The 14,947-nt window shown below is 38.9% G+C and overlaps 1 long non-coding RNA gene across 8 annotated transcripts in view; it reads left to right on the top strand.

Moving 5' to 3' along the window:
- The window catches only part of LOC108391860 (uncharacterized), a 109,652-nt gene that overhangs the window by 11,694 nt on the left and 83,011 nt on the right, over positions 1–14,947 (top strand). The window contains exon 2 of one of the 8 annotated variants that reach the window (XR_012125467.1): positions 13,468–13,589. The exons of the other annotated variants lie outside the window; for them this stretch is intronic. This is a non-coding gene — a long non-coding RNA (uncharacterized lncRNA). The remainder of the gene's footprint in view (positions 1–13,467; positions 13,590–14,947) is intronic. 8 annotated transcript variants of the gene reach the window in all.

The raw sequence follows: 14,947 nt of genomic DNA, 5'->3' as shown, positions 1-14,947 counted from the left end.
TAGCAGCTAAATGTTTTTTAAACTCGGTATAGAAAGAGAACAAATACAGAGCTGCTCTGACAAAGGCAGGTGATCATTCTGAGGACCTGTGATCTTGACCTGCCCTTCAACCCCAGGAGTAAGCCAGGAAGCATCTCTGTGGACTGCTGTCAACTAACACACCCCTCGCCTCAATGCTTAATTAAACAAAAGTTCTTCTTTCTCCTTCCTGGGACAAACTACAAAGTTGACATGGACATCCTTATGAGAATTTCGCTAATGTTTTGGGGGACTTGTATATCATCAATACTAATATGTAACAGGCAACCCCCACTTCAGTCTAAACAGCTGTGCAAGGCCACTACTTTCTTCTGACTGGTAATTGCCCAGACCATCCCTGTTATTAAATATTTTATAGCACCTGTGTTTTTATTGAATTCTTGGAGCAGACAGAAATATTTGGCTGCTTAACAACCATTCCCAGTCCCATTTTAGCTTTCCTGCTTTCCACTCTAAAGGATGAAAATGTGCGGCCTGTCCCAGCTTCCCTTGCAGCCAAGAGTGGCCATGTCCTGTATCTCAAGAGGCACTCTTCTGCAGTCCTGTTAAGAAGGATTTTTACTGTGATGGAGCAGAAGAGTATCTGAGGACCGCTTTCTTGCCATCCCACCTGCCCCCTGCTTCTTGCCTTTGGAAGCAGTCATGTGGGAAGTGATGTGGGAAGGGACAGCAGCCACCCTCTCGCCCAGGGAAGAGCCCAAGAGAACCTCTGATGTGGTTCTCCACGCTGTCGCAGCAGAGCTGATGAACTAAGCCTGGGAGGGGTTACCTCCAGACTTCTTGTTAAATAAAAATTAGTGTCCCTGAATTTTAGATCTCCCTATAGGATACCATTTTTATTTCTTTCACCCAAGAGCATTCTAATCGGTATTATCTACAAAGAACTTATGGGCCACCTTCTCTGGGCTATCTTCTCTTCATGGAATATTTTCCCAGGAACTTTTTAAAGCAACGTTCTAGAATTTCTAACTGGTTGACTTATGGTATAATATGTACATGCACACACAAACACACACACTTCAGATTCAAGATCAGAATACCCACAGTTAATTCTGCAACGTGCACAAGGACTTAAAACTATCTTCTTACTCATTGTCTTATTAATTGATTGATATTGACCTTACGCTAAATGTGCCTTACTCTAAAATGCATTTAGAAAAACTTAACAGTATTCACAAAACATGGACACACTAAATAGAAAGAATTAAGACAGAATTTAAAAGGAAACAAGTGTTAGGATATTAAATAGAGCCTGGAAAAAGATAGAAAAAGGCATAACATGAGGTCCTCTTTAGTGGGGACACATATTTGTTTTTAAACCAAGCAATAGTTATTCAAAGCCAACTAATTGTTCAGAACAATTGTAACTTTCCTGATCCTAATGTCAGGAAGGATATTTTTTCTGAAGATCCTTATAAATAGAGCATTGTGTAATATAATCCATCTCTGTGGTATGGCACCCCTTAATATTGCTCGTGGGATCACACCAGAGTGCACTGGTCCTGCATGGAGCCCGTCAACACAACAAAAAACAAAGCAGAAGAGAACAAATATTCTGCCTGAATAAACTGCCTAAAAAGGATTTATGGAGCACACCAGGAAAAACCTTGCTTAGTTTGATTAAATGAAATCTAATTTTTTAAGAGGAGTGTTGTGGTTTTTAATGTAAGTGCTAAGAGCACAGACTCTGGAGCCAGTCTGCCTGCTTTGAATCCTAGTCTTTCTGCCTGTTAGCTGAGTGACCATGGACACGTTACACAATCCTCCTATACCTCAGCTTCCCCACAGGGATGATAATAATAGAACTTAGTTCAAGAGTTTTGTGAGAAGTGCCTGTGTTATGGTGCCAGGCACATAATAAGTACTATGTAAATATTTACTACCCTATTTAGGGCTTTGAACCAAACCATGTATAATGTTCTACATTCAATTCCAGTGTGGGTGAAGGTGGGGGGTTTCCCAACTAAGCAGTTCTTGGATACTAAATGAGTATCCTACTATTCAACTCAATTTGACTCTATTTTATTTATTCTTATCATTTTTATATTGAGGTTCACACAATAGAATGCACAAATCTTAGTGAACAGCTTGATGAACTTTGACATGTGAATATGCTCAGGTAACCATCACCAAGACCAAGATATCAAATATTCTCACTAGTTATTTTTCCTCTTTACCTGTTTCATTCATTTCCCCTGCCTCCCCTACCAGTCCTTTCTCTGTGTTTATAAGTCTATTTCTGTTTGGTTTGTTCATTTATTTTGTTTTTTAGATTCTGCATGTAAGTGAAATCATATGGCATTTGTCTTTCTCTGTCTAACCTTTTTCACTTAGCGTAATACCTTCTAGATCCAACCATGTTGTCACAACTTTCAACTCAGTGCTGACATTACCCATAGATAGTGTCAGATCCCATGGGTAAGGGTTCCGTCCTACAAGACTTCACTTCAGAGGCCAACTGTAAGTCCAGGTGTCACCTGTGCTTCCGACTGACTGGCTATAGATTGGAGGTTCCAATGACTCCCTCTTGGGTTCAAATAATTTGCTAGAGAAGCTCACAGAACTCAGAGAAACATTATACTTACTCAATCCCTGGTTTACTATCAAAGGATATAACTCAAGAACAGCCAGATGGAAGAGATGCACTGGGCAGGGTATGGAGAAAGGGCTCAAAGCTTCCACGCCTTCTCCAAGTGCACCACTCCCTCAGAATCTCCATGTGTCCACCAACCTAGAAAGTTCCCTGAACCCTGTTCTTTTGGGGTTTTGCTGAGGCTTCATTACATAGGCATGACTCAGTATATCACGGACTATTAGTAATTGTTTCAACCTCCAGCTTTTTCTCCCCTCCCTGGAAATCAGGGGGTGGAGCTGAAAGTTCCAACCTATATTTATGGTTACTTCTTCAAGCAGCCAGCCTCCATCCTTAGGTGCTGTCCAAAAGCCACCTCATTAACATAAAAGGAGTCTTTATGAATAACAAAACACCCATTTCATCTTTATGTCTCTGAAGGATTTTAGGAACTGATGGCCAGAGACCAAATATTTTAACAAAAGATTTTCCCATTGCTTTTAGTGTTCAAGAAATTCCACGGGTTTGGGGAGCTCTCAGACAGGAACCATGGATGACGACCAAATACATATGAGAAATACATTCTGGCCATTGGAATGATCAAATGTCTATTTCTTATAAATTACTGTATTACATCACTGTATATATTTTTTGGGGTTCTGATGGCCCCAAACTTAGTGGCTTTAAAAAGTAAGCATTTTATTATATTTCACAATTACTCAGGTTAGGGTTTGGGTAGGGCTCAAATGGACAATTCTTCTGATGCGGGAGGCATTGATGGGGGTCATTCAGTGGTATCCACCTGGTGGCTGGGCTGGGCTGACTGGGAGGGTCCAAGGTGGTGTTATTGACATGTTTGACACCTGGGGAGCCTAGGTGCTTCACTGGAAGCCTAGGACTGTCGAGCAGTGTGTCTACACATGACCTATTCAAATTGGCAGCCTCTGTGTACTGAGTCTGACATGGTGGCTCAAGTTTTCCGAGAGGGTATTGGAGGAGACCAGAGGGAAGCTGCAGGACATCTTAAGATCTAGCCCTGGAGGTGCCTCATATAACTTCTGCTGCATCCTATTCTGCAAGCAAACAGAAAATCAATGTAGATTCAAGGCAAAAGTGATTACATACCACATCCCAATAGGAAAAGAGCAAAGAATGCTCTGTTATCTTTAATCTTCACACAAAACATACACCCTTGTGGCCCAACCTAGGACATGGGCTACCACCTCACACTGCATGTGAACATAGTCCTTCAGTCTCACAGGTGCTATGGATGAAACGTAAGTTAAGCACTTTTAGGAAAATTTGTATTGGGAGACTTTTGACCATACTAACTATTGAGCTATTAATCACTTAATATTCTTTTAGTATCCATAATACCAATTTTGCTCTATAAAACACTTCAGGAGTTCTTGATTTTAAGATTGGCTATCTCTACTTTGTCTCATATAAACTGGGCCACAAGAGGATTTAAACCCTTAGAACATGGTAATGATGTGCTTAGAATCAGTTACCTATGTGAAGCTATTTAATGATGCCAGAGATCATATCTCAGTATCCAAACTGCAAGACTAATCAGTGTGCTGATTTTAAGGTTTTGTAGATCAACTGAAAAGTCAACCACCCTTATTAGACTGATAATAAAATATTAATGTTGAACCTTTTGCAAAAATGTCTAAGAATGGAAGACACCATGAGAAACACAGAAAATTGGATTTTGGCTAGGCAGTAAAGCAAAACTGGTTGAGAGGGTAGAAGAACAAAACTGGTCTCATATGCGTCTTTACCTGGTAGAAATCTCATAGTGGAGAATCCCAGATTGAATTTGTCCCTGACCCTATCCAACAAGCATACCATTGTGTTTATTCTTGTTTTTATTGTGAATTTGAATGTGTTTTGGTAGGGCATTCATGCTACTCATAGGCACAGTTTTTAGGACTCATTGTCATACACTGATCTGCTTTATTTAACATATGTTACTTGTTTGTGATTGATAGTGGGGAGGCATTAGTAGCTCAGTGGCCTTCTGTGGTCTTTAGTATCTTTTTGGTTTAAAGGCTAACCTTTAACATGAGAGAAATGAATATATAAAAACTTGCCATCTACCTGTAGCTACTGAGGGTAGGTTCTAGAGCTGGAGCCAAGGGGAGTTGGGTGAATTGGAGCATGATGTTTGGCTCACTGAAGCTTGGGAAGCTGGCATATACCAAAGGTATTATCCTCTCATGACTCACTGGCTGTCTCATAGTTGGGCCACTAAGATTTCAGTGCAATATTGAACAGATGGATCCTTATTTTCACACTTCTTACTCTGGTGTCTTATATCATCCATCTTAACTATCATCAGGCCAAAGACTACTCCACAGGTTGCAAGAAGTGCCATTTTAAAAGGCTATGCTCAGGAAGTAAACTGATTTCCCTGTATCATTACTTGGGCTGGGTTGCTGTCCCCAGGGTCTGAGCAGCTTGTTGTATTAGCAATGATTGCAGCACACTCCTCAATATCATAGTTGTAGGGAGGGGAAATCTTACACAGGTCATTAGACTGTTATGAGTTTGCCTCTATTAGTCACCAATCAATCACATCAGATCAAACTTGCCCTCGTTTTGACTGAGCAAATTCAAACAAAGTGCACTTAATAAATGATCCTATTTTATTATATACATCTGTACTTTCTGGAAGATATACTTTTCCCACCATGAATATGCACATTCTCTACATGTTTCTTCATATTCATTTCTCCTTATTATTGGCATTTAAGAACTTTCATGTTGGACAATAAGAAGGAATGTTCCTCGGGTCCCACAGTAAGCAAGCAGGAAATTCTGGAATGGAACTGCAAATAATGGTTAGTCCTCTAGTTAAGAGGTCACCCTTTCTCTCAGCTCCTTGTCCAAACATGATGGAATTTGAGACCCTCTGGGCTTTTCCTTCCCTATACTTGTTGCCTTCTGGTCCTGTTTCAAGGAATTATTCTCATTAGAACAATAACAACAAAAACTTTTTGTTCTTTCATTGGTCTCTGGGGTGGTTTTAGTGGCATTGAACTCAGACATATATTTGCTGTTTCTTGAAACCATGAATTCCGCATCTCAATGGGGTCATTATGACCCTACAACATGAGATAAATCAAATTGTATGGCTTTTGTTTGAGAGATTTCTAAAGAACAAAAGGAATGTGTGCCTTGGGAGGAAGAACTGGGGTGGATGGAATCTATTCATACCTCCGAAATCATGGAAAACTCCCTTAAAATAACCTCCTTTGTGCAGGTACTGCTTGTTGCCTTCACCAAATCCATTTCTCTTCTTCCTTCCTAGCAGGATCCCTGATTTTGTTCAGGGCTGCAGTGTATATAGTTAAAAATATCCATCTCCCGGAGTTTCTTTGTGTTATGGAGCTGTTCTGTATCTTGATTGTGCCCCAAGTTATATGAATCTATATCTATACTGTTGATAAAATGTCATGGGACTATATACACAAACATATAAAACTCAAAAACTGAGTTCATGAAGAAAAAGGGTGGAATCTTAAGGGGGTCGGTAGTCTAGTCAAGGTAATTATAAACTATTATTGTAAATTTCTTAATTTTGATAATGTACTCTAGTTACGGAATTATGTTACCATTGAAGGAAGCAGTTTAAAGGATACATGAGACATCTTGGTATGATTTTTTTCAACTTCTTGTGATTCTGTAATGATTTCCAGATACAAACTTAAAAATAAGATTGTCCCAAACTTCTTTGCAAATAAGGATGACCCGGTGATCCAATTTTGACCAATGAGACATAAGAATTGCACAATGCTGGTCCTAGGAGACTATTTTATTATACTTAAAAGGGGGCAGACTCACATGTTTTTACCTTCTATTGTTTTACCCTTCTTCCTACACCGAGTACAGACATGGGGCCAGATGATGCATCCAGTTTCCCACAAGTACAAAGTGGAAAGTTACATGACTAGGTAAAGCAGAAAATTAGAAGGAACTTGGGTTCTTGACTGTACTAGGCTCAGGATAGCCTGCCTGGGGGTTTTCTATCTAATAAAGCCTTACAGTTTTGTTTATTTATTAGAAAAATAAACTTGATGTTAAGAGTGTGTAGTAGGGTTTATGTTTTTCGATTTACCTGTAAATCCTGATGTTACATGTAAATTCTAAAAACCTTCTTTGTTCCAAATATAATCTTGGTCAACAAAGGTCTGGGTTCCAGTGGACTTTCAGTTCATCATCCTGAGGAGAACCATGAAGGGTTCCCTGGATGACTTTTTGGGACTCCTGAGTTCTTTTAACAGTTTATCCATTAGCTCCTGGAATGCCTCTGGATAAGAGGTTCCATTTTTTCTAAGGTGAGAGGGTTGATGTTAACACTGAAGTCTCCTGTTTGTGTGATTAAAGGAAAACCTTGAACCAGGGAATAGAAAATGATAGAAGCTAAGGACATGCTAAATCAGTACCTCATGATCAAAGAGTATTGGTGGAGTAAAGGATGCGAGAAATAAATGGATATTGGAAGGAGGCAGATTAAGTCACTTTCCAAAATTATTTGCTACCCTATTCTTTGTAAGAGAATAATCACTCCTGCCTATTCCCATACGCCTTCCTGTGTGACCTGGGAGAAGAGTAAACATCTTGCCTCAATGGCTTTGGGCTTGGCCATTGACACGTGTTGGCCAGGGGAATGTGAGAGGATGTGATGCATCCCGTGTTCACGCAAGGAACTTTCCGAGGCATTCTTCTCCTGTGCTGTGAACACAGCCATGGCACCTGGGCGCTTCTCTTCCCTTCTGGGTTGCTGGATGAGAAAACACATGGAGCAGACCTCCAGCCTGGCTGCAGTACACGGACAGTGGAAACATGACATGAGCAAGCCAGAAACGTTTGTAACCATTAGGATTTTAGAACTTTTGTTGCTGCAGCAAAACTGACTAGCCCTGAGAGGAACCTATAGACCGTTGACCAGAAGCAGTCCATGGAGGTCACTGCAAAAATACACCACCGTAACATGAGGAGGAAATTGTGATTCAAAGCTGGCAGAGTCCGGCACTGAAGAATGGGGACTTAGGTTTGGTTTAGTACATTCTCTCTATTCTGCCAAAGGTTTTCTTTTCTGTTATATGACAGAACAGTTCCAAGTAGGGGCTCTGAAGTTAGATGCAGAGGTGTAATCGCAGCTCCTCAATTTGCGAATTGTGTGTCTTTGGTCAAGTTATATAACAGTTTCTCTAAAATGGGGTAAAAAACTGGATAAAACTCATAAGTTGGTAAACAAAGAGGAGTCAGTGTGTTAATACATAGCACCTCGAATAGTGTTTTGTCTGTATTATGCACTCCCATTCACATTCACTATGTTAGCTGGTGTGAATGTGAGAGGACTTTTTCCCCATGATACCAGACTAGTCTCCTTTTCAGAGGCAGTAAAAAAACTACCAGAACTGGGCACTTAAGTACTGAATAATGCTTGAAGCTCTAGAAGGAATTAGGGAAAGACAGATGAATGGCAGAAAAATGAGTACCATGAGAAGTACCTTATCTACCTATCCTCCCATTGTTCTATTGATCTATCTATTCTTCCTTTCTGTTCCTTTGTGGATTGGTTTCTAAAGAAATGAGCTTACTAAAGGCAAAGGCAGGCTTTAAAACAGCTTTGCTTTTTAGTTGAATTGTCATTTTGTTTTATTAGAAAATTTGAAGCAGAAATATATAAGCTCCCCTCTGTATCCAGTCCCTGAATATAATAATTTCCAACATATGATTGTTCTTATTTCATTTGGGCCCTGTCTGCTCCTGCCCCACTAGATTATTATGAAGAAAATCAAAGATGTTACAGCAGTTGGTTGAATAACTTTGAAAAATTGTTTGCAATTAGTCTTTTTCTAATAAAAGATATCATGTTTGAGCTCTGAGGGTATTCCCACCATGAATGACATCCCATCAGGAAATTAGAGTGTAATGATTGCCTGGTGGGTGGCATATCAGCTTGTTCAAATGTAAAGTGTGGGCTGAGATTGGGGCCTAGAGCCAAGGGACCACCACCCCAGCTCCCACTTGGCTTTGAGTTTCTGCACTTGGGAGTGCAGTGGTATGAGAGAGTTTTTGAAGAGTGACAATTTATGAAAACTTTAGAATAAATCAATGCAAAACATCAAATCACTTCATCTTAATTTATATTTAAGACCACCAAGAATTCAATAGCTTTAATATTTAGGGAAACAGGTGAGTTTTAGATGGTCTTTGTGTTTGTGGTTTAGTTAGGATTAGACACATGGATAGCTCACTTGAATCTAAAGCAGTCTGAAGACTGAGTATAGAATTCCACACCAAAGGGCTGTATTGTCACAGAGAGAGTGTAAGTCATTTTGTATTTGTGGATATGAGGCAAAGACAGACTGTTTCATAGAGGAAGCAAGTTTTAAATTTAGCTTTTAAAAAATGAGTAGCATTTTGACAGGTGGACTAGCGAGTAGGTGGGTGAAAGCTAAAAAAAAAAAGAAAAGAAAGGAAATTGTAAAAAGGTGTGAAAATAGACACAGAAAAATAATCCAGAAATTAGTAACATTTTGGGTCCCAGTTCCAGAAACTTCTTTCCAGGCTTATGTAAGTACAGCCAGTGTTCTAAAAATTCATTGTTTTCATAGATGTCATTTGCTAGCAGAAAATATTTTTTGCACACTGATGAAATGTATTGCGCAAATCAAATAATGTAAAATATATATTTAAGTATTTCCATAAAACTGGAGTCAGTAAACTATAGTCATCAGGCCAAATTTTGCCCACTGCCTGTTTTTGTAAATAAAGTTTTATTGGAACACAGCCACACCCATTCATTTAGACATCTGTCCTGGTATGGTGCTGCAATGGTAGAGTTGTGTAGTTAATTGTAAGAGACCATCTGGCCTGCAAAACCTAATAGATTTACTCAGGGTCAGAATTAAGTGAAGTGAGTAATAGAACTAGGTGAGGTGAGCCCATAGAATGCAAAATTTAAGGAGGGATTCATTCACAGGGGCACCTGCGAGATTCCAGGGGTGAGACCTTCCTCAGATTTTGTGCCTTACATGCCTTGCTAGTCCTGGTCCTGTGCTTACTATCTGACTCTCTAGAGAAATAGGTGAGAGCCCTTGTTATAGAATATAAGGTTTTGTAGCAGATTATATTCTTAAATTATTTAGCAGTTTTCCTGGGACGAAATGAAGTCTATTCATTCTCCAATGGACAAAAAAAGACTGGGAAGTCATGGATTTAACATTCATTAATTTATGGTAATATATCACAGCAGGGCACCAGAATATCCCCACAATATGCCACTTAGTCATAAGGAGTTTTTTGAACTAAAGCCAGTGGGCATAGAAAAAGATCTTTATCCTCCCAACTGCCTAAAAATAAAGTACAAATTTCCCCTTTTATAAATGAAAGATTTCTTTTTTAGAAATTTACATTTCTAAAAGAGGAAATTTCCATTTGTAGAGACATCTTTGTTCCAGGAAGACAGACACCTCTTATCACCTGAGAGATACTAATCTGCATAAAGAGGCAGCCTTTATTTATGGTACATTTCCTCCCCTTTCCTTCCCATAACTTGCCTCCTTGCCCAGAAGCCCACACCTCTTTTCCTTTCTTTAGCCTAGATGGTATATAAGCCTCAATCAGCTAACTGCCTTCTGGAGCCACTTTTTTCCTTCCTTTGTAGGGTGTGGTGCATGCATGTATAATTAAAACTTTTTTCTCTTGTTGGTCTTTCTTCATTTTTTTTTTCAGTTTGGTTTGCAGGTCCCAGCCATTGAACTTAGAAAAGTAGAGGGAAAGATTTTTCCTTCTCTACATCACTAAGTGGAAGCTCTACTTCTCTGTTTTGCAAAGTATCTTTGGGATTAGGACAGTTGATTGTAGCATGGATGGGTCAGTCAAATAGGATTAATTTGCTGGTCTTTTCCTTTTCTTGTTTATCTCCTCTGATACAAATTTCTTTTATGTATATTTCTCCAAGTTGCTCAAATTATTAAAAACTTCTGGTTCTATGGGCAGACTGGTTCGTATTTATGTATTTTTACTCTGCATACACTGAGTTCAATAAAATTCCTTCCATAAAATGAAAATGATATGAATTTAAAAAAATAAATTAACAGAACCAGACAATAGGAGATTGGCCAGAGTAAGGGAAGCCTCAAAAAGAATGTGAATGGCTCTCAGCCCTTCATCCTATGCTGATTTTTCATCCATGCCTGCAGACTCTGAAGAACACCCTGAATAGGTCCCAGTTTCTAGTGCTTCTAATGGAGGATTTTCCCTTAGGAATTCTATTATTGCTTCAGTGAGGGCAGTTCTTTCAGAGAAAACTGCCTTGGAATAATGTTTCATGTGAGTTTTTAATCCATCTTCTTGTTTCTCTTCCCATGTAAAAGAGTACAAGTTCTACAGTTTGAGGGCATTCCATCACTAGTGCTACAAATAAGGGGCAGACAGAGACCCAGAGAAGAGAATGCATTGTGAGACTTCTGAATTTCTTTTTTATAAGACTATACAGCAACTCAGTCAATAAATTAAAATTGCGGGTGTATTTTGAAACCTCATAAAGAGATATAAAATGTTATGTGAGAAAAAAAACGTTGTCAACATTAGATTCTAACTGAATAGTGCAAGTGGGAGGTAATGCAAAGATGCATTTGGAGTTTTCAAAGCATTCCAGAGTGAAAAGGCTTCTTTTTAACAGCTGTGTGAAAAAGTAAACACCAAGTGGAGATAAATAGAACAATTGTCTTAATTCTCCAGGTAAAGTTACGGATCATGTATTTTTAACAGATCTAATCGATAGGAACGACTAGAAATTTTTGGCATTCCACCTGCAGGAGTGGAAATTGAATACATAGCATTTACCAAAGATTAAAATAAAAAGCTTAGAAAGTGTGTTGAGTGACCATGTAGAAAGCAAAGAAGGCAAGACACAGAGAAACCAAAGGGTGGATGAGAATAATGATGTGCTTGGTGATGGGTACATTGTCTCCATTCACAGCATACTTCTTGCAATTTAGAAATCCTGCTAAACAGAGGACCCTAGAAATCCAAATGAGGGGCACAAATGGCTGGATATTGTTTACACATCCCATGTGCTTCAGGAAGACACCCACCCTTCCCATACTCTCCAGAGTTCCCCCACTCCGCACTCGATCAAATAGTACACAATAGGGTGCTCCTGTGGTGTTTAGCCTTTCCTCAAAAGGACCTGGCATAAATCTCAGTTGGAGACAGGATATCAGAATAAATAGGTCATTGTTCAGTTCCATTAGGGCAATTCTGGTGTTCCTGTTGCTTGACAAAGACACAAGTGACGGGAAGTAAGGTTGGTTCTTCCGCAGAGCTCACATCTTAGAGTCCAGTTGCTTCTTTTGAGTAGCTCCTCCGCTACAAACCCATCTGGGAAAAAGGTCTTGATAACGATGCCATGGGGAGATAGCTTTTTCTTTTATTCTATTTCTCCTGTTCACCATCTGTTATTAACTACTTAGTAGTTGCATTTGCTAGGCCTTTAAAATTAGGGAAGCTAGCAAGCAGCCTCAGGTCTGGCTTGAGGAGGGTGTTTAAAGGTGGAGTGAGGAAGCCTTGATATCAGCACCAGACCTACAGAGCCACATCATGGGTTGATGCTATTTCTTCCTTTCATAGGAATGAGGGCACATCTTCACCACTCTTCTGTATGTGATTTTTATCTCGAAACCATCTGGATTTACAGATTTTGGAAAGGTGCCTATGCCAGTTTGCTCGGGCTGCCTTAACAAAGAACCATAGACTGGGCAGCTTCAATAGCAGAACTTAATTTCTTTACCGTCCAGAGGCTACAAGTCCAAGATCCAGGTGTGGTTTCCCCCCGGGCTTGTAGATGGCCGTCTCCCCTCTGTGTCTGTATTTTAATTCCCTCCATAAGGACACTGGCCCTGCTGTATGAGGGCCTGCCCTCATGACCTCATTTAACCTTAATCACCTCATTAAAGTCTCTCTCCCCAAATACCATCACACTCTGAAGTGCTGGGATTAGGATTTCAAAATACGATTTTTGGGGGGATGCAGCTCAGCTCGTAACAATGTTTTTTTCACTTCTTACTAGCAGAAGATTCCTTCTCGGCTCATGATTAAACAAACACATGTCTGGTTTTTAAATCTCATCTGTGCTACTGAGGGTGTACCTCATACCAGGGAAAAGCCTTTCAATTGCCCAAGTTAACTTGGAGGACAGCAGTTGCTTTCCCCCTGAGCTGTAGGCTCTTAAGTGGAGTTTTTTCCAAGTTTTCTCAGAATGGGATAGAAGGCTGAAGGGTGGATCTGTGCGTCAAGCTCTGGTAAGAATAGACTATTTAAATTTAAAGAATGGAAAATGTCAGCAAATAGTATGCAGTCTTATGTGTACTTTACTTTTTTGACATAATTATTTTCTACTTTCTCCTGCCTATGTGACTTTTCCCCTTTGATCTTTGTTTTAGAGGCAATTGAAAAGATACGTAATTGTACTCATGTATTTTGTTATGTCACCTCAATCTAATTAAGGCAGCAACTTTTCTCAAAATGTGTTTCGCTGCTAATATTAAGTTTATCAAAATTTGCCTTCATTTTAATTATCACTCTTAGTATCCCTTGAATATGAGAAGGGATTTAGAATATCCCTTTCATAAGTACATATCAAATGTTTTTAATTTTCCATCAACCCTAAGAATATTATTTAAAAATGTTAAGCCCATAAATTTTAAAAGAATTTAGAATATAGACAACTGAAAGTGTAATATTATAGCAAACACATAACAGCAAGGTGTCTGAGGTACAGCTTCACTGGAGTTTAAGCCAGATCTATTGAAATTCTTATTCTTTCCTAAAAGCTTGCAGCTTGCTCTCTCCCAACGCTGGACTTAGTGTCTGGAGAAGTCACTTTTCACTCTGAGATTGACATGGCTTTGTGTAAGATCTGCCTGGATGAGAAACAGTGATACAGCTAAAACAAGTGAGTTAAGGAATGTGGGCCAATTATTTCCAGTTACTTGTTGAAATAGGGAAATCTCTTAAAAACATAAATGTGATGACTGCATAAAAATCAATGCCATGGGGTAGACAGCGCATTCTACTCTTCAAAACTCCTTTAAATATGCACTCATCTTTCCTCTCACAATTGCTTGGTGAGAGCAGATCATGTGTCCCCTGAATTCTAAGTCATGGGGGAAGGAGATTTCTCTGTATTTGATCTCCATTCGCAATGAGGGAACTGACACTCAGAAAAACAAGAAAATAATTTCCTCACCTATTAGTGAGAAAGCTCATTGAAAAGATTATGTTATGGTGACAGATCAAAAAATTTTTATTTGAATTCTCCTCCCTGTGTTTTGTATACTAGTCAAAGTTCATTTTGATGAATAATAGAAACCATTTAGTTAAACTTAAACAGAAAGGAATTTGTCAAATGGGAACTGGGTTATTCATAGAATTCACAGAATGATGAAGAGCCGAGCTCTGGCAGAAAGAGGGATACACTTATTTCAATCACACATGGCGCTGACGTGCGTTTTTATTGAGTTACCACAATAGACAGGTTGACTTGGGAAAAGTAAATAAATGCAGAGTTATAGAAATAGTTCCATTTTACAGATTTCCTAAAAAGTTCCTTTATTAGAGAATCAGTTTTGACCTGCTACTCTTTTGTCTACTTTCATAAATGTGTAACCCTTACATTGCGTCCAATATGGGGACACCTCAGGGTTATGCACAGATATACACAAAACTAGAATAATGCTAAATACATTTGTTCTTACAAATATAATGTTGGAAAGAATTCCCATAATTTCTATGTGAATTTTTCAATCTTAACCTGAATAATATATGTTTTCTTAAAAATGGGTGATACTTATCTTTGGACCAAACTATACCAAAAAGTTTTTGTGGGGATGGCTCTGTCTCTTGGCACTTTCTGCTCTTTTATTGACTAAATTATACTGAGTTAATTAGTCAGATAAGTGACTGGAAGAAAAGCATTTGAGAAATGGGATACAGGATAAGTACATTTTGAAGGATGAGAGGTAGTGAGTCAGTATAGTGGGTCAAATCTAGTAGGTTTCCCATAGTGTTGGGAAACATCTTTAAGCAATCATCAATCACTGTCATTTATGGAAAAAATCCCCAGCATTTTCCTTTGTTCTAAAGATAATCTGAAACCAATTTGGTTCAGAACCTGTGATGTCCAATACGGTAACTTTTAGCCATGGGTGGTTATTTAAATGTGTATTCAAATTAATTAAAACTTGAACAAAATAAAAAAATTTAGACGCTCATTATGTCAGCTGCATATTAAGTGCTCAGGAACCACAGGTG

Source organism: Manis javanica, chromosome 15, assembly GCF_040802235.1.
Source record: "Manis javanica isolate MJ-LG chromosome 15, MJ_LKY, whole genome shotgun sequence".
NCBI lineage: Eukaryota > Metazoa > Chordata > Mammalia > Pholidota > Manidae > Manis > Manis javanica.
The sequence above is the reverse complement of the archived record's forward strand: the minus strand, read 5'-3'. Positions and strand labels throughout refer to the sequence as shown.